This window comes from Myotis myotis, unplaced genomic scaffold, assembly GCF_014108235.1.
Source record: "Myotis myotis isolate mMyoMyo1 unplaced genomic scaffold, mMyoMyo1.p scaffold_m19_p_8, whole genome shotgun sequence".
NCBI lineage: Eukaryota > Metazoa > Chordata > Mammalia > Chiroptera > Vespertilionidae > Myotis > Myotis myotis.
In genome coordinates this window covers 50,485,152-50,505,575 of record NW_023416390.1, presented here as the reverse complement: position 1 = coordinate 50,505,575, position 20,424 = coordinate 50,485,152, and the positions used below count along the sequence as shown (strand labels likewise).

General features: G+C 37.5%; 1 protein-coding gene across 1 annotated transcript in view; it reads right to left on the bottom strand.

Moving 5' to 3' along the window:
* Positions 1 to 18,701, bottom strand: part of LOC118662034 (sodium channel protein type 1 subunit alpha) — a 99,823-nt gene extending 81,122 nt beyond the window's left edge. The window contains exon 1 of the mRNA XM_036320647.1: positions 18,479 to 18,701. The gene's annotated coding sequence lies outside the window, so the exon portion shown is untranslated. The remainder of the gene's footprint in view (positions 1 to 18,478) is intronic.
* Between the last annotated feature and the right edge of the window lie 1,723 nt (positions 18,702 to 20,424).

The following is a 20,424-nucleotide window of genomic DNA, read 5'->3' as shown; positions in this document are numbered from 1 at the left end:
GAGAGCCAAGTTAGAGATCATCAAATCCAGCCCTCTCGCTTAACAGAGAACAAAGTGACATCTCTCTGTTTAGAATTTGTGTGCTTCCTACCACCAAAATAAATATGTGATTTGTTCAGGGTCACACAGCTTATTAATGATAGAACTGAAATCAGGACTTTTATTTCCTGATTCCCAAACCAGTGCCTGCCAGTTTCGAACAATTCTGAAATAATTTTCAAGTACTAAAATGACTGTAAACTTAAATAAAGTGTATGCAAATATATCACAGTAGCCATATTAAATTAGTATTCACTCAATGAATTGTATTCCTTGGAGAAACACAAAACAAATCTAGTAAATGAAGTATTTTGGCAGAAATAGAGGCGATCTTTAAAAATCTGAAAAACAAGAGACCAAAAAGAAAATACTCATAATATTTGAATTTAGAAATTGTATCATACAGGTTTGAAACCTGATGAACTATATTTCCACAGTCAATTTATATTTTACTTCTAAAACTTTAAAAAAATTTTGCTAAACCTGGTTATTTTTAGTTATCAATTGAGCCAATCACTTTCTGTAATTCACCTGTCCCACTTAATCTCCCCAAAGGTTTCCTAACACCAAAGTTATAATATAAGCATACAATATTTATGGATCTTGACCACCTTATACTATATAATTTGAGGTGGAGAAAATGCATATGCCTGCAATTCTCAATTTAAGAGGGCTTGATTTTCACACTGAGGAGAAAATAGACTGCTGCCAAAATGACTGCCAGCTCCTTGTAGAGTCCCTCTGCTATTCTGGGACATACACCATCTGGGCCTGGCAAATCGTGGAGAAGTATTTGAGGTGCTTTTGTGGTGTTTCCGCCACCCCCTTTATAAAAGACTGTTACTGCCACTAATAACAAAAATGACCAGGTACAATGTTATTCTTACAGTTGAGATCTCACAGAACTCTTTTTTTTTTTAACACCCAAGGAAGAAATTGCTGTACATAGAATTTCACAAGCCTAGGAAATATTGCTTTATAAATTTCTTTTTTTAGAAATAATTTAGTTTAGTATGTTTATGATATGTATTTCATATGGTTTATAATAATATCCATATTTAGTACTACAATTGGGATTAACTAAACAGCATACTTCATACATGTGTTTAAAACATTTACATTCTTTAATAACTTTATTATCCACCCCTAAGTTTTCATGGTAAATGCAGATTACATTTAAAATAAGGTCACATAACTAACATATGTCTACCTCTTCGTTTGTGTTTTTTACGAGTATGTTTCAGGACATTCTAATAATAAACCACAAACTACAAAATTCACTCAATCCATGACTGCCTTTGACAATCCAATATCTATAAAATGCATTGTTTAAGACTACACAATTAATTACTCTGTTGAATAGAAGGTCTATATTAACTTCAGATACTAATGCAAAGTTAACATAAATAGCATGATATGGTAAACTAAAATAAAACACTACATTCTAGGCATGCTTGGAATCAAGAAATATGTAACACATCACTTTTATTAATAAAATTGTGCAGCTTGGGGCATGTTTTTTTGCCTCATTGTATAACTACTGAATTAAATGTTTAGAAAAGCACAATAGGGATCTAACATTCCAGTCACATCTGGAATGTTACATCACATCAAAGTTAACTTTGAATATAATCAGAGTTTAGGAATATGTTTGAGGCAGTATTTGATGAATTTAAAAAAATACACAGGCCCGCCGGATTGGCATGGCTCAGTGGTTGAGTATTGACCTGTGAACCAGGAGGTCACGATTTGATTCCCGGTCAGGGCACATGCCTGGGTTGCGGGCTAGATCCCCAGTGTGGAGAGTGCAGGAGAGGGCCAATCAATGATTCTCTCTCATTGTTGATGTTTCTATCACTCTTTCCCTCTCCCTTCCTCTCATAAATCAATAATTAAAATATATTTTAAAAAATACATAAGCTCACTCAAATCAGTTCCCATAATGTGCTTAACTATATATATATGGTGTTGTAGCCCATAGGCTTGTACTCTTGCTCCACACAGAACTTTCTTATGCAAAGTTAATTCTAATAGATATTATCCTGTCTTAAATTCTATTTTTCTTTGCCATATGGTAAGTTTTATTTGGCAAAATAATTCATTGGGTCCAGTTTTATGCGCATTGCTATTTTCAGATTATGCCTTCACCTATACCATCGGATTGTTTCCTGAACTCCGGAAACCACTCAACCCAGGAAGACATAACTTGCACTTAAGTAAAATGATGCTTTGACAGTATGAGGTACTGAAATATATGTGTCCTACATTTAGACTGAGAGCCTTAGCCATTAGAAAATCATTATGTGGTGACATAGTTTACTGAAATATAAATTTGTGTGTGCTGTGCTTATAATTTTTCCTTTATCAGTTCAAGCAAATTGAATTATGAGGTCTCTAATACCTCATTTTTTTGAAGTTATATCTGGAGGAAAGGAAAAACAAAATCACAGGGCAAATAAGTTAACTAATTTCATGTGGCTTCAATATGTGTAAATAATGATATTTATACTAATGACGTTGGCTTCCATTTTTAACAGAAATCTCACATAGACAATTTTGAAAATCCAGTTCTTGGCATGGGTCATATCTGTTTGCTCATGTGCTAATTGGTTAGGTTTATTTTATTATAAAATTTATCAATGTGAGATTATTCTCAAAGGTTTGGGTAGTGCATCTTTCTACATCAATGACTTTTCTCCTCTGTTGGTTTTATCACTTCACTCTTGACGCCATAGGTCTGATACATGCATATTTCACAAGGAAAGAAAAAGAAGGTAATTTCAGATGACTATGGATTAAACTGCTAAACCTAAACAGCCATAAAACAAAAAGAAAAATACTCTTAAACATCTGTGTGCATCATAAACCTATATGTATTTTTGAGAGATAAGGCAATTATATTTCCCCTTCAGTCTTAGAGGTGATGCAATAAATTCCTAGCAAAAGCATAAGAAAAAGTAGGAATTGGCAACACTTAGCTCTCCTTATACACAGTCAGGCCATAAAGTCTTCCCTTGTCACACAGTTGACAGCTTACATAGGTTTGAACTGCTCAGGGACACTTATACATGATTTTTTCTATATAATACAGTATATAATACATATAACATATAAAACCTGTGTTAATCAACTGTTTATTGTAAGGCTTCCTGTTAACAGAAAGTTATTAGTAGTTAAGTTTTGGGAGAGTCAAAAGCTATACATGGATTTCTGACTGCATGGGAGGGTTAGTACACCTAACCTCATGTTATTCAAGGTCCAATTGTATTGTCTCTACCACTCACTGTGCAGAGACAGGTATTTTCTTATAAAATGTAACTATATTGTACACTGAACATAGCTACAAAAATTGTTTTACCTCCCCTATCACCCAGAAGAGTAATATGTACCAAATATTTTGGTTAATTGGACAATTGTTCATTAAAATTCATCTTTTAAGCAAAATTCTCCAAACATATTCTATAACTTCAGAACCTAATATTTAATATTCCAAAACCTAATATTTTATATTATCTATTGGTTCATTCATACTTCTATTTGCCGTTCCTAATCAAATAATCCAAGTTTAAAATTTCATGTTCCTAAGATTTGTGCTTAAAATAGCACAATTTACCAAAATTAACTCAAACTACATTTACATTCTATTTCAGCTACTAGTACTTTATTGCACCACAGGCTGCATAAAACAGATATCAGGACATAATGAGCTAGCCTGCATTATATTTTTGTTTTTTATCCCCTCCTGAACAATGATTTTAATGGGAAAGAGAACGAAACAGCTGACTAACTGAAGGGGCAAGTTATACAATGCAGAGTTCTGAAGCTACGTACCAATGCAGCAGAGAGAGGCTGCAGCGAGGCTACAAATAAAACCATTTCTGGAGTAGCACTGCTTGTTTTCAGCTGAGGAAAAAAAAGACATGTTTTTTTCCTTTCTTTTTTTTAAACTCACATAACTAATCTAACATTACTGGCTATAAGGAAAGGTATTTACCTTAGGAAATTGTTTAGAAAGTTTTTGAAATTAGAGACATAGAACTTTTAAATATTTTAATCTATTCACCAAAGCAGAGGGGCCTTACAGGAGAGACTTTGATGCTACCGATTTGAATAAAGAAATGAGTGCTAAACTTATTGTGGGCTTAATTTAGTTTGAGGTTCATTTTAGAAACAGGGCTTAGAAACAGGGCTATAAAAACCCAGGGATTGAATAGCGCTGGTAGAGACGTTAACTGAGCTGCAGAGAAGGGACTGATTGCCTGTTACATTTGCAGGCATTACTCAGCACTTTTGGACATTTTCACAAACTGATAAATCTTGCCAGCTGCATAAGCAAGTTGAGACCCTTTTTACTGCTGCTCCATTGTTCGTTTCTCCGCCAAAGAGAAAGGGAGAAAAGACAACTTCAGCATTAAGGAAAAGGCAAATTGTGCAACTATTCAGTAAGAACGAAATCAACTCAGTCTCTTGTGTCCCATATTCTCCTCCAAATCCCCCAGAAATATACCTACCATCATTCTATCTGACACATTAGAGAACCAAAATGTGTGCCGCACTGTGTTCGGTAAATGTTTTTTTGAATGAATGAATGAATGAATGAATGAATGAATGAATTCATAATCAATGGCTTATCCTAGGTCATCTGCTCAGTACACAGGTCATGAGACAGCAACATCACTATCCTAGTCTCCCATCTCATTCTAACACACATATTATCATTAAACTAAAAGAACTAAAACATATGGCCACAATGACAATTTTTAGAGCTTCATTCAGATAAAAATTCTCCTTTCTTTGAAATCCAAGACTGTAACATAAAAATTTAATTAAGGGAATATTTTTATATTTGTGAACTAAAATTATATGGCATAATGCTTATTGTTTTTCTAATAAACACTGAACTTTGAGGATATACAAATCATCTAGAGAGCTCTTTGAAAATACATAGTCTAAGGTCCCACCCTAAGGTTTTGTTTTAGAGCTCTGAAATTGGGTCCAGAATCTGTTCTCAAAACAACTGTTCAGGTGATTAGGATATAGGGCTTGTACTTTATCAATAGGAAAATATTGCGAGACACTAGTATAGAATAATGGACTGGGTGAACATCTTTAACGAATATCAAAAACAAGTCTTTGATATGTAAGGAATTAATTAATGCAAGTATTATTTTGTTGATTAACGATAAATTCATGATTCAATTAATTAAAATGTTGGAAGGAATCATTTTTGACCTAGAGCAGGCATGTGCCCTGACCAGGAATGGAACTGTGACCTCCTGGGTCATAGGTTGACACTCAACCACTGAGCCACACTGGCCAGGCCAGAGATTTATTTTTCTTAACCATGAAAGTTCAGTGGTAAAGCAATGAATTTAGAATGAGAATATCTTGGTTCACATTTCGGTGCTAATTCTTAAAAAAATTGTGACATTAAAATAATCTCTTGACCTCCCTCAGCTTCAATGACACCATTTATAAACCATAAATGGTTGTTATAATAACTTTAGGTGTTTCCCAGCCTTCACACATTTTTGGAAATTGTGCCCCATGTGTAAATCATGCTGAAAGATGAAACTAGGCAACCGTGTTTGTACCACCTCATGTTCCCATCCCATTCCCAGAACCAGAGTCTGGTAGACTAAATGAGGACACAGAGCAGAGGGGAACCAATCCATAAGCTTGACTGTGACAATAGGATTCTCTTTCCAGAGAATGTTTAAATTGGAGTAAGACTGAATGAGTCAGAATGTTGTTGGAACATGAACTGAGTGATCTAAAGTTGAGTGTGGGGAAGTGATATCTGGCCATGAGCAAGCAGAGGACACCAGCCAAAACAGCAAAAGAGAGATAAGCAGGAACAAGAAGCAAGCATGAAACCACTGAGAGAAAAAAAAAGGGCTATTTTGATTTGGTTCCTGATTTCTCAGTTCCAGTTCAGGCTCTTTATGGCTTAGCTATGTTTTGGTCAAAATGCTTTCCAATTGTATCCTTACAATAAATAGCCCGTTGTACTTATACTAGCTTGAATGTGTTTTTATTCCTTGAAATTTGGTCAGTGTTCCCTGACCAAAACTTTAAAAATGTAAAATGGCTTTGCTTATAAAAATTCTTAAATGTTAACTGCCTACCTCAAAGAGGAAAATAAAAATGGAGTTTCAAGAGTGGAAAGTATCACAGATGAAAGATAGTTTGTAGGAAGTTTGATATTTTAATTTGGGTCTACTGGTTCACAACTCAATGCTTAAAAAACCCCCCCAAAAAACAGGAATTCAGGCAGCAGGGCTGATATTTTATTTGAAACATTTATTGTCCCAACATGCTTTCTCACTGAGAAATTGAGCCATGTACTTTTTCATAAAAGTAGACTAAAAGAATCCTTCCAGGATAAATCTTTTTCAAAAATGGTCTTTAATATAATTGCAAACATTTGGACAAATTTCTAGTTGGGCTGTCAGAGCTTTATGTTTTAAAGGATGGATAAGGAGGAGGAGAAGAAGGAGGAGAAGGAGAAGGAGAAGGAGAAGGAGAAGGAGAAGGAGAAGGAGAAGGAGAAGGAGAAGGATTACATTTGGAGACTGATTTTGAGACTGGTATACTGATAGGTCTGTCAGAATGGATGACCTGCAAATGGAAGCTCTGAACCATTTAATGAGTGATTGAAAGTGTTCTTTTAAATGATCATTTTAGATCTTGTATAACATCTGCCAGAAAGAACAAGTTTTAGTGTAGTCGACACTAAGTTGTGCCCATAATATTGAGCCAAATTTATTTTCCACATAAAGTCACAGTTTTGTATGTTATATAATCTTTTGGCAGAAATGAGGAATAACATTCAAAATTCAAAGAATCTTGGTATAAAAATGTCTAGTGTTTTAGATGTTTCAAAGTAAGGCCAGAAAATAAGTTGGATATGATAAAAATGCCAAAAATTTCTATTCAGTTAGCATAGGCATGCAGTTGCTAGGCATACATATAGTAGAATAAAGTTCAACAAGAAAATAAAAAATGATCACTAAATACCAATCAGCCAATCAATCAAGCACCAAAGAAACGATTAAACCACAACTATGCTAAGTTAGATGCTGGAGGAAGTAGGACCATCAGAGACTTGCAGTGTGCTCCCCTTTAATTAATAACTTTTCTGTGTAGACAAGGGAGTCTATGTAATCTGCAATGATCCATTTAGTGTTATAAGCACAAAGCTAAACTCAAGATCCAACAAAAAACACATTATACTTCAGCATTTGGCAACAAGTTCACCACTCTTTTTGGCTTTTTGGCCTTTATTATTCTGATTTATACTGTATTTGACTTTGTAATTCAGATCAAATCATTTTTGGAAGTAGAAAAGAAATAAACCAAATGAAGCTTTCCCTTCCTATAGCTTATGCCCATTTCCAGTGACCTTTCTTTTCAGCGATAAAAGATCCAATTGCATGCTCTCCTTGAGACACACCTGCATATACCTGAAGGCAGTTATACTGTCTCCCTTTATGAATACTGTATAATTATCTGCATTGTTCATTTGTTTCTTTCCAATTTATGCCCAATTGCACTGATCTGCTTAGACACTCTAACAGAGAAATGGTAATAAAATAGCATAAAGATGATGCCTGATGTTTGCCTTGATTTTCCTTAATACACATTATTGTCGCCTTCTAGTAATAGAAGTTTTTTTAACCCTCACCTGAGGATATTTCTCCATTGATTTTCAGAGAGAGTGGAAGAGAGAGGGAAAACAGAGATAAATATCCATGTGAGAGAAACACATCGATTGGTTGCCTCCAGTACGCGCCTTGACCAGGATCCTGGCAAGGGAGGAGACTGCAACGGAGGTAATGACCTTGACCAGAATCAAACCCAGGACCTTTAGGTCCACAGGCCGATGCTCTATCCACCAAGCCAAAGTGGCTAGGGCAGGATATCTTTTTAATTTAGCCTGTGTCTTTGTGCTAATCAATTTGACATTTTTTTAAAAAAAAGGGTTGAAACAATAAAGTTGATCTGTACATGTAAAAATATCCTATCATCCTCCTAGTCTTCCTGTGATTAATCAGAAGCAACAAATATATATTGACTACCTGTTAAACACAAGTCACATATTTTGGGGTAAGATTATTGATATTTACTTTATTAGAAATTAAAATAGAGAAATCATAAAAATGTATTAATTCATTTATAAATAATAACAAACCAGTAACATGCTAATAAAATAATATATTAGATGAAAAATAATCATAGCCCTAATAATATCTGAGTGGCATTATTTCATAAATTTTCAAATCTTTTTAATATATGCCTTAATGTCTAGATTCTTAAATCTGCTTTTCATTCAATGTTATAATTTACACTTGATGAAGAAAATCTGGTCACATATAGATATCTAGCTATAAAGTTTTAATAGCCTTTTCACATAAGTGTGAATAGTCTTCTTTGATAGCCTAGCAAAACTAGACAGGTGGAATCTCAAACCGTATCAATAAACTTCTTGTTTCTGCTACATTAAAATTTATTTGCTTATCTTGCACTTTGAATGGATCCATTATCCATGCATGATTTTATATCATTATCCATTTCTCATTTGTAAAGTATCTGTTGACTAAGTCATGCAGATCTTTGAAATATTGAAATACTTCATTATCCTTCTGCTAACATCAGCACAAATCACATCTGAAAATCCTGTAAATTTTGAGAAGTTGTTGAGCTTATGGTGACAAATACAAGTTTTCCAAAATTCTAATTTTTCTTTTGAAAGTTCAAATGTTGTCATTGGTAACAAATATTATCAGTTATTTTTTTTTTTATTGATAGGCTCACTTCATTCATTTTTTAAAAATCATCCATTGAATAACCAAGTATGAATAACCATTATTTGTCTGTCAGTCATTCTTTCAAGTAAAAATGATTTCCCATAGAAAAGCAGCTATGGCCAGCCGGCGTGGCTCAGTGGTTGAGCATCAACCTATGAACCAGGAGGTCACGGTTCGATTCCTGGTCAGGGCATATACCTGGGTTGTGGCTCGATCCCCAGTGTGGGGCGTGCAGGAGGCAGCTGATCAAGGACTCTCTTTCATTATTGATGTTTCTATCTCTCTCTCCCTCTCCCTCTCTAAAATTATCAATAAAAATATATTTTAAAAAAGAAAAGCAGTTTGTTCTGCTTGCAACTCAAACAGTGCATGAGATTTTTGGTTTTTTTGGCAACTATTGTCATACTTTAGCATGTGGCAGGTATTCTTTATGTGTACTTCCATTTCAGCACACAGAATATTTAAAATATGTGCACTTGCATGTCTAGACGAAATAGAGTTAATATTTTTTAGTGCTTCATCAAAGACATTTATTTAGTAAAGCTGGATTTTAATGTTATTTATTTACTTACTTATTTTTATTGGGAATATATGGCAGTGACTAATATAATTAATGACTACTACTACAGTTTGGTGCCACTATCTTGACAAGTGTTAAGGCCAGGAGTTTTAATTGTTCTTGCATAATAAGTGCAAATGTCAATAGAGTGAAAAAGGCAAAAAATGTTTTTGTATTATTAAGAAGATAGTTTGATGTGATGGACTCCCTAAAATGTTTCAAGGGAATTCAAGAGGGTCTGTGGACTATGCTTTGAGAATAGCTGTTGAAATCATGCCAATAATTTTTCTCTTTCTTGAATTATATTCTATATGAATCAAAGACTATGAATATGCAGAGAACACAACTGTGGAATATTTTTACATAACTCAATGAGTGGAGGGAGGGTTAGAAGTGAAATGCATAAACAAGAGGGTAAAACAAAAATGCCTAGGAATGAAAAAAAAAAAAAAGGTAAAGAAAAGCAGTAAAATAAAGTTTGGCCCAGGAAGAGGCCGTTGGGACCCTACCCTTTGTTATTCCATGGAGAGTTTTATGGAGAAGATCACCCTCTTATTTTCTTTTTCCTTGCTTGCTTCTATTTTACTTCTTCACTATATTCAAACTCCCATTTTGGAATTTCTACAAAAAGCACTCTTTCTTCATTCATGCAGGTTGATCTCTAATCCTCTAAATGCCTTTTTAAAAAATGGTGTGCAATCTTCCAGACTTCTCAAATCACCCGAAACCTGAAACGCCGCGGCCCAGGCCCAGGTAGCGCATACATTATAGTGTTCTAGACCTAAAACCAGCCTGTTGCCTCTTTGGTTTTGTCCCAACGCACTAACATACATAGCCCAAAATACCACTGGCCTTTTAAAATGGCATATCACATTCCAGGGTAATATCAAAAGTACTGCCTGGTAGCATTTGTCAAGTTTCAAAGTAACTCTTTTCAGGATTTTCAAATTCACTGACTTTCTTAGATTGAAATATTTTATGTAACAGAACTCTCGTAGTTTTCCCTTCTCACTGAATATATTATTAGAAACCCTGAAATCTGGTTTCTTTTTAAAATTTTTATTCAATATTTCTCTTTAATTTTTAAATTATTAATAATAGCTTAAAATAAGTCATATAATAATCTAAGACTTGTCATTAACCATTTATTACCCTTCACACAGATTCCTCCCACTACACACTCAACACAAATAATTTCACATCTCCAAATGCAATACATACTAGTAATTACCCTCATTGCCCCACTCTGCCAACTCTGGCTCAGTAGCGTACATTGTTAATTTACTCTTGTTGTCATTACATTTGCTAATGATGGTAATTTTATAACTTCATTTGCCAATTTGATAAGTTCTATTCTATATATTTAAAATTTTTATGTACATATTGTGATAGTATTTATAGGTTGGTTGTTTTTCTTTATTGTTCTCAATCTGAAGACAATTTTTACAAAAACTATTCATTGGAAATAGTAGATTCTCCATGAGTATATAATGACTTTTCTAAAATTCTGCTAAATTCTAAAGAAAAAAAAAAATGAACCTGCCCACATCTTGATCTTGGACTTCCAGCCTCGAGAACTGTGAGAAATAAATTTCTGTCGCTTAAGTTATCCATTCTGTGGTGTTTTGTCATGGCAGCCTCAGCAAGCTACAGCAACAATCAATCCAATATGAATGGAATTCTTCTATCTCTAGTTCAATGATTTCCCTCTAATGGTATTTGTGGAACAAAAGCAGACTAGCATCCTGGCCCATTTATCTCAGTGGTTAGAGTCCATCAGCTCTGGGACCAAAGGGCTGCAGGTTCAATTCCAGGTCAAGGGCACATATCTCGATTGCAGGTTCCCCAGCCCTGGTAGGGGTGTGTGTGGGAGGCAGCCAATTGATCTGTCTCTCTCACGCCTATGTTTCTCTTTCTCCCCCTCCTTCCTCCCTTTCACTCTCTCTAGAAATCAATGGAAAAAAAATATCTTCAATTGAGGATTAAGGGAAAAAAGCAGACTAGCAACAAATATCATAAAAGGCATGGATAAAGTTTGTGTAAGTTTGGTAAAGCATGTGCAATACATTAGAGATGTTTCTTAGAAATAACTAGTAATCTTTCTCCTAAAATATTAGGTCCTTACTGAACTGTACATCATTATCTTCTTAAATTTCCAGTAGAATAAAAATGAATATATTTTAAATTAGAAAGTTTTGACATGAAGTTGGGTCAAAAAAGTGTTTAACAGTTAAGGTCATATGGGTCAACTTTCTCTTTAAAGTTATGTGAATTCTCAAGAAAGAAGAATATCACTGCTCTTTTCTTAAATAAAAAAGTTGTCCCTAGCACCCAGCGTATAAAAGTATTGTTAATAATAATTTGCGCCAAAACCGGTTTGGCTCAGTAGATAGAGCATCGGCCTGCGGACTGAAGGGTCCCGGGTTCGATTCCGGTCAAGGGCATGTACCTTGGTTGCGGGCACATCCCCAGTAGGGGATGTGCAGGAGGCGGCTGATCGATGTTTCTCTCTCATCGATGTTTCTAACTCTCTATCTCTCTCCATTCCTCTCTGCAAAAATCAATAAAATCTATTTTAAAATAATAATAATAATAATAATTTGCTAAAACATAGATGCACATATCTATGGCACAGCCAATAAGATTAACAAGACAATTCAAGGGGGAAAGAATAGTTTTTTAAACAAACAGTGCTGCGACAGCTGGATAGCAACATGTAAAAGAATGAAGTTAGACCCCCTACCTCACATTATATACAAAAATTGGCTCAAAATGGAGCATAGACTTAATTAAATGTAAGAGCTAAAACTATAAAACTTATAGAAAAAAATATAAAGTTTCATGACTTTGCATTTGGCAACGATTTCATGTATATAACTGTTAGGGGCAGAAATAGAGTACTGGGGATTAGTTATAGTTATAAGAAATATTAATCATGCTAAATTAACCGTGACTGTTCTGCTCTGATTAAAGAAAGCCCATTTTAACACCTGGCTGAGAGTGTACTCCACAAGACATGGGAGTTAACCTCGGAATGCAATCCATTCTCCTTTTCTGAGAACTGCCTATCATCATGGAAAGATTAACAATCTTTTTAAAAAATATATATATTTTATTGATTTTTTTTTACCAAGAGGAAGGGAGAGGGATAGAGAGTTAGAAACATCGATGAGAGAGAAATATCGATCAGCTGCCTCCTGCACACCTCCCACTGGGGATGTGGTACATGCCCTTGACTGGAATCAAACCTGGGACCCTTCAGTCCTCAGGCTGACGCTCTATCCACTGAGCCAAACTGGTTAGGGCGATTAACAACCTTTTTGACAAAATAATCTGGTCCTATAATTCCTACTTTCCCTTGTAATCTTTGTCCTTCTACCCAATAGAAGCAGCTGGCTTATGGGGAAAGGTAGAGTAGATTTTCGTGGATGACCTGCTGCTCTCACATGCTGCAGGCATTATTGGAATTAACGCTCATACATGATTCAACCCTATCTCTGCTTAATTGGCTCCAGTAGTGACAGGCAGCCCATTTGTGGCCCAATTTCATAACATCAAAAACACAAGTGACAAAAGAAAAAATTAAAGCCAAAGATTATACATATTGCATCAAAATTAAGGCCAAGGTTGTATATGGAGCGCCAAAGGAGGAAGAGGCCATATGAGAGGGCAAGAAGTTCTTTTCCACTTAGAGGAATAAAACAAGAACCAAGTTAGATAGAAACTCCCATTTGCCAGAGAGGAACTGTAAGGTTGGTAGGGAACTGAGAAGGAGTGGGAGCAAAGAGCCAGAAACTATAAAAATATAAACCGTTAGAGGGTACATTTTGAAGAGACAGAAATATAATAACAAAAGGTTCAATTCAGGGAAAAAACAAAAGCTTATATTTATATGTCATCATGTTACTTTGACATCACATTAATATTAATTAATTTTTAGAAAATGATTTGAGCCCTGACCTGTTTGGCTCAGTGGATAAAGCGTCGGCCTGCGGACTGAAGGGTCCCAGGTTCGATTCCGGCCAAGGGCATGTACCTTGGTTGCGGGCACATCCCCGGTGGGGGGTGTGCAAGAGGCAGCGGATCGATGGTCCTCTCTCATCGATGTTTCTAACTCTCTATCCTTCTCCCTTCCTCTCCGTAAAAAAATCAATAAAATATATTAAAAAAAAAAAAAAAGAAAATGATTTGAGTCCCTGCAATGCCCTGACCACTCCAGGGAATGTACCGATGGATTCCATCCTCAGTGTCTGCTGTGGCTGCACCTTCTCAATTCAGTCATCTCAGGGTAAGGCCTTAAGTGCAAACAAGACTGAATGGGTCACGGGCTATTTTTTAAAGAATATATTTTATTGATTTTTTACAGAGAGGAAGGGAGAGGGATAGAAAGTTAGAAACATTGATGAGAGATAGAAACATCGATCAGCTGCCTCCTGCACACCCCCTACTGGGGATGTGCCCGCAACCAAAGTACATGCCCTTGACCAGAATCGAACCTTGGGACCCTTCAGTCTGCAGGCCAACACTCTATCCACTGAGCCAAACCGGTCAGGGCACTATTTTTATTTTAACAGATAATTTACAGCAATCTAACCAATTATTTCAATTAAAACAGATTTTTTTCATTAATAGTGTCTTTTAAACACCTTTCAATTTCACTGTATTCTAGGAACCATAGCATTTTTCAAAGAACTTTAAAAAAATTGCCAAAACTTGTTTTGTTTGTGAAAATGACTGTGTGTGTGTGTGTGTGTGTGTGTGTGTGTGTGTTTAACTTAGTAACTTGTCACCATTAAATTACTCCTTGATTTTTTTTTTGTCAAAGCCCTGCAGGGACAATTAGAGCACACTCACCCACTCCACAGGTCAGGCTGGTCATCCTGTGGCCCATTTCTTCTGCTCTCAGGATCAGAAAACAGGTGCCATTCCTTATACCCCTGAGACACTGCGCCCTTTGGGACCTCTGTTTCTCCCTTTTCTCTGCCCTGAACCCTCTTCTTTCACCTCATTCAGATAAAAATCACTTTCTGCTCCTCCTTAATAACATTTTTGTAACAGTGTAGAAACTTCATTTCTTTAGCATAACCGTTTCTCCTTTTGATTTAAACTGGCCTCACCCAGCACGCCGACTCACCTATCTCCTTCTCTGTTGCAGGATCACTAACTTATTCCTATTCCTTAAGCCCTCAGGACAATGAGGTTCGGATTCAGATAAAATAATCTTAGGAACAAAGCCTGGGTCTGTTTACCCCAGGGACAGAGTTTTGATCAAACCAGAGGAGATAACATCTATGCCTCAAGTTGTGTTTCAGCTCCACGCCCAGAAAAATGGCAAAACCAGAGGGAGGAATGCCGTGGCTGACATCAGGACCAGATGCACTGATCAACTACCCCGCATCCTGCACCAACCAAGCAGTAGAGAACACAACCCAGACCACAACCCTTACTCCTGTATTAACGACTTAGCCCATTCCCAGAGGCCACTGGGGAGCCAGGTCTTAGAGCATTAGCTAACCTGTCTTTGGGTCACTTTCTAAAAATAAACCTTGCTTTATTTGCTGCAAACTCTTGTTCTTGTCTTACTGGGCTTTGAAGTGCACAGGCAAACAGACCCCTTTAGTCCTCTTGTTCTAGAACAAGTCCTAGAACAAGAGGACTAAAGGGGTCTTGCCACCTTCATGCCGATCTTGCCTTCACCATCGCCTTACCCTGCTATATTTTTGTCAAAGAAAGTATATTCACTGGTATTTCATTACGCGTTGATTTGTCTACTTCCTACCTCCATCACTAGACTGAAAACACCATGCGGGCAGGAATTTTGTTTTATTCACCATATTCCAGCACCTACAATAGGGACTGACCTATGCTATAGGAGAGCACATTCAGGGGTGTTTTTTGTTGTTGTTTTTTAAAATGAATGAATGCAGATTTAGGGAATCTGTACTCATTCAAAGAAAGTATTTTGAAATTTTGGTGAGTCCAAAAGCAGATGAATTACAGCTGCCATGTACAGACTGCACCAACCTCAGTCCTGACTGTCGGGGCCAAGCCATAGCTCTACCATCACTCAGGTGCTAGGGAGGCAAGGGCACAGACACTCCAGCCAGACTCCCTGGGTTCAAGTTTGAGCTCTGCCACTTACAAACTGTCTGCCCAAAGGCAAGTTAACTTCACCTCACTGTGCCTTGGTTTCCTCCTCTGTAAAGCGATCATTAATAATAGCACTTACCTCATGGAATTAAATGAGAAAATATCTGTAAAGTGCTGCTTAAAATAGTGGCTGGCACCAAATAGATGTTATACATCTTTTGTTAAAGAAAATAATTAATAGCTGGAAACTTCGAAACATGACCAAACGAAAAAGCTGGAAAGGCACAGTTTGGGGGAAATTTGGCTTATTTTTCTGACCAGAGTTGCTCTCAGAATAACTCTCTCCCCTACCTTTACCCGATCCCAGAATAATTTAAAGTGAGCTGTGAAACAAGCTTAATTGACTAATCAGAATTTCAAAGGGAAGTGATTACTTCACAGCCACAGCATCCGGGACCCTGCGTTGAAGATTGTGAGAGCTTCAATTGCCAGTTCCCACTCTTCCCCCCACCCTCCTCTTCCTCCTCTCTTCCCCTCCCAAGGTAGCTGAGAGAATAGGCCTTTCTTTTGCTTTTGGAACTTACAGGGAAGAAGTGACGGGATTCGCTCTCCAACTGCCCCAGAGGAAAACACCGGGTGTGGGCCCCCAGGCTAAATGGTGGAAGCCTGCTTTTCTGTGTCAAGCACATACCAGTATAAGCTGGTGAGGACTGCCTGGTCTGTAATGCGCCAGGGATAACCCCAAACAAGCCCCAGGCTCTCCCCTCCACCCCCAGAGAAGATGCTCTGATGTTTCCCTCTCTGAATCGCTGGGTTCCCTGACAGGGCCCTCTACACAAGGAGCTAGAATGTTTCTTACGGGACTCCTCTGGGAGATCCAGAGTTTTCCTGGGTTGGTGGCCAGAGAGTTTATTTCTGGGTCTCTAGTTCATCCCTTCACCCTGCTACCTCTGGTTAATAAAGCAGAATCCTGTCTGAAATCCCCAGTGCCCTCTTAGATACTGTATAATTAATTAGGCCTCCAAGTGTGCCTTCCCCTCCCCTCCCATACATGGAGAAACCCTCTGGACCAGGCCTTAAAGGGAAACTGCCCTAATAAACGAGTCTCTAGATAGAAAATATCACAGGAAGTAAATGAACACTATTAGTATTGGCTGCAAAATCCAACGCGTTATTTTTTACCAGTATGAGCATTCTAGATGCACTGGCCACCTAAAGAGATATTTGGAAAAAAAACAGACCAACCATGTTAAGAGGGAAGAAAAAAGCAAAAGTCATCAAACGAGTTGCAGTGAGTTCAATGAATCTAATTCTGTTGCTGGGTTCATGTGATATATAACCAGCCACTGTGCTCTGTTCTAGTGGTTTATAATGTTACTTCGACCTCTCCACGAAATTGTTTTCCCGTAAATCTCTGTGGCCATCCATTCCTGTCTACACATTATGTTCCTAAAATAGACACCATCTAAAAATCTCTTCAAGGAGCTTTGTGGAGGAAGGCCTAAATTGCAACACTGCTCCTAGAAGAAGGGTGCAATGGCTCGATAGCAATTACAAAAGCAGCAACCACAGAGGAGGGTCACAGGAGTTTTTCACCGTAGTTATTCTGCTTCCCAAATGCACAGAGGAGGGGAAAGAACGTGTCAGACGCCCGGGGACGTGCAGAACCTCCACTTGCATCACCCTGGCCTGCCAGGTATTGCAGCCAATAGGAAAGGTACCCACTGCTCCTAAAGCAGAATCCACCAACCTCAGCATGGAATTTTCCTATTTCTGTCTGGCATCACCCTCTTGGGATGATTTAAAGGGCTTTATGGAGAAATATGTTCTGTTACTACACTAGCGCATCAGAAACCTGCCCACAGCACGTGAACCTGTCAATCCATAGAAAAGGAAGCCACATTGATAAGTGTCATAGCAACAGCATTTGGCAATTTGCAAGTTTGGCACCTCAGAAATATTTAGTCACATGCACGTATGGACAGAACGTTACCCTGCTTTGGTTTTAATCATTTCACCAGACACCTAAAAAAGCACCTGCCACCGCTCTATCTGGACTCATTTGTTAAAGAGGAGTGACAGTTGTCAGTGAGTAACTGAAAGGAACAAAAAGAAACATGAGAAGTAAACGTGGGGTGGGGGTGTTTTCACACACATGCCTCAAACAGGTAGGAGAGAGGGAATCCATGATAATGAAGACGTTCAGAAAAGCCTCCCATCCACCCAGAGACATTTCTTGTGCCATTTGGAAAGGCAAGACGTTCACATTGGGAACGGAACAGCATCTGCAGTATCATTGCTGATGGTGACCTCTGTCTAATTAAAAGTAACAGTATTTCCCATCTGGTTCCACAGAAAGGTTCTGTGCCCACTGTCCTCTAGCTCCTTTGTTAGCACAGTTCCATCGGAGTTAGCGGGAGAGATCATTGTCCCCTTCTCGCCCAAGCCAAGCCATGAGGCATTTCTCCTCCAAAGCCCAGCCTCAGACTGGGGAGGCTGAGCACCCCTGCAATGCTAGGCTCCAGCAGCCGGCCGCTGCCTTCTCTTCCTGGGCTTAACACTGAGATCTAATGTGTGCTCCCTCCTTAAGAACACCATGACCTCTATTCCCAGCTAGTGCAGTACCAAAGCCCCAGTGCAGAGGGGGCTTCAAGGGAGACCTTGAATAGGATCGAGGCAAGCAAAGGCAAGAACTGGCCAGGTTCCAAGCTATTTCAGGCCAAAGAATCCCATCTTGTATCAAAATGCTGAGCTGCAAAACAAACCTGATTTCAGTTCATGGAAGGTTGAGAGAGGAGGGGGAGGGGAAGAGGAGGAGAAGGGGAGGAGAAGAGAGGGAGGAGGGGGACAGTTAGTCCGAATTCACAGACAAAAATGGACTTCCTGCTCAGCCCAAACTGTATTTCCAAGGGCTCTTTTTCCAAAGGAGTAACTGGAATGAATATGTCTAACATCGCAACGAAACAACCAGACGGCTTACCTGATTTAAAAGAAAATTATCCATCCGCAATGAGGAACTGCATCTCCCAGAGACCAGATAACAACGTGCCTTCAGTTGCAATTGTTCAGATTCCTTCTTGTAAAAGGTGACCAAGGATTTACAAGGGCTGCAGTCTCACTGGGGCAGAACACACATACACAAACACACACACGCACACATACACACATGCACCAGAGACCTCTGCAGCATCCTCTCGGCTTCATCCCGGCCTCACTCTATGGTACCTAATACAAATCAGCAAATAGCTTGTTTAAAAAAAAAAAAAAAAGTCGAGGAAGCACCTTACATTATATCGCCATCTAGTGGTCCAACGTTAAATATGTTCTCATTAGCCGGATTTACATGTGCTTTCTCAACCTCTTTTCTCTCAGCTTCTTTCTTTCCCTTTTGCTTCTCTCATTATTTCTCCCTCTTGTTTCTCCTTCATTTCTAATACTTCCATCATACCAAATACCTAATGACTCAAAGATGAACAAGTTTAAAACTAAATATAGCTATCTTCAAATATAGCAAGTACCTTTTTGTTTTTTGCATTTTATTTTTGTTTAAAATAATTATTTTATTCCCATTATGAATCATTATAGTCTTTCCAAATTGTAAAATTTGTGAATAAAACTTTGTGGTTTTATTCCACCTTAAGAAAAGTGGGTGGTACTTATTACAGATCTGCGGTTTTCCATTGGGGATCTACTTAAAATTTTACTCATTTTTAATAACGTGTTTAAATAATAGGTTTTATGTTATAGTGAACAGCTCAGAGTGAGAAGATATGAGTTTTACTTCAGGCTCCACACTAATGACCATATACGTTTGAGCAAGTCACTGAACTCTTCTATGAAAACTTACATTTTCCTCATCTTTAGCTGTAATGAGAGGTTAAACAAGATTATCTTTCCACTTTAAATGCCTATGATTTTCTTTTCTTTTACCACAATATGTTTCCCCATCTTGTGGACATAACTTAAAGCTTAGTTACATGGCCATATTTTAGTAAGCACATTTTGGATCCAATTAAGTATCACCTCTTGATAGAATTATGAAAGCCATATACATCAGGTTTTCCTGATATTGGAGAACCTCTGTGAAACTATTTGTAACTCCAGAAACTGATTTTAGAGCTTCCTATGTTATCTACTGTCCTTTAAAACAGAAACAGCCTTTAACATTTGGTGGTGTATAAGCTCACAATTAACTAAGTGTAGATAGTCATTTGCAGTCATTTGTACAAAATATTTCATTCTGGTTGTTTACCACCTAACATACTTGTTGTTGATAACTATCATGGCATGTGCTTTACCATTTATTAAATGACATCACCTTCAACATTTTATTTTTTACTAAAGGACGGTACAATAGTTACTATTAATATCATTATAGTTATTTTCCTGGTACATTTGAGAGTTCTGAGGCTTTCTGAACCTTATGAAGTAAGGCTCAAGGCTGCACATATAACTAGCAAAGCAATAATATTAAGGCTCTTGGGACCCAAATCCATTGTTCTTTAGAACATACTAAAAGTCAGCCTTTCTTTCTTTGTTCTAGAATCACAAGAATGTAATTTTCATTTCTATGTTTGCAAAACATTTACTAGCCCTTAATTATAAATTACTCATGGACCCATCTTCTCATCTCTAAAAAGAAAGAAATTGAGTAATCATTTCCTGTCCCAGCTTAAAAATCCTCCAAAGGGTAATCAAGGTGGCATGAATACATTAAATAAAGTTAGTCAGTGTCTGGAAGTGGTGTTGCTCAGTCTTTGGTAGAGTCAGGACAATGCTGAAAGGAGCTGGAGAGTCAGGTGACCAATATTTGGTAAATAATTACCAGGATGTAGAAATAAAGAATGGAAAATAGGTCAACTAACAGGTATTTTTAAAAATCTTAGGCTAAGCACTGAGACTCAGAGGAGGTGAGGAAGTAAAGTG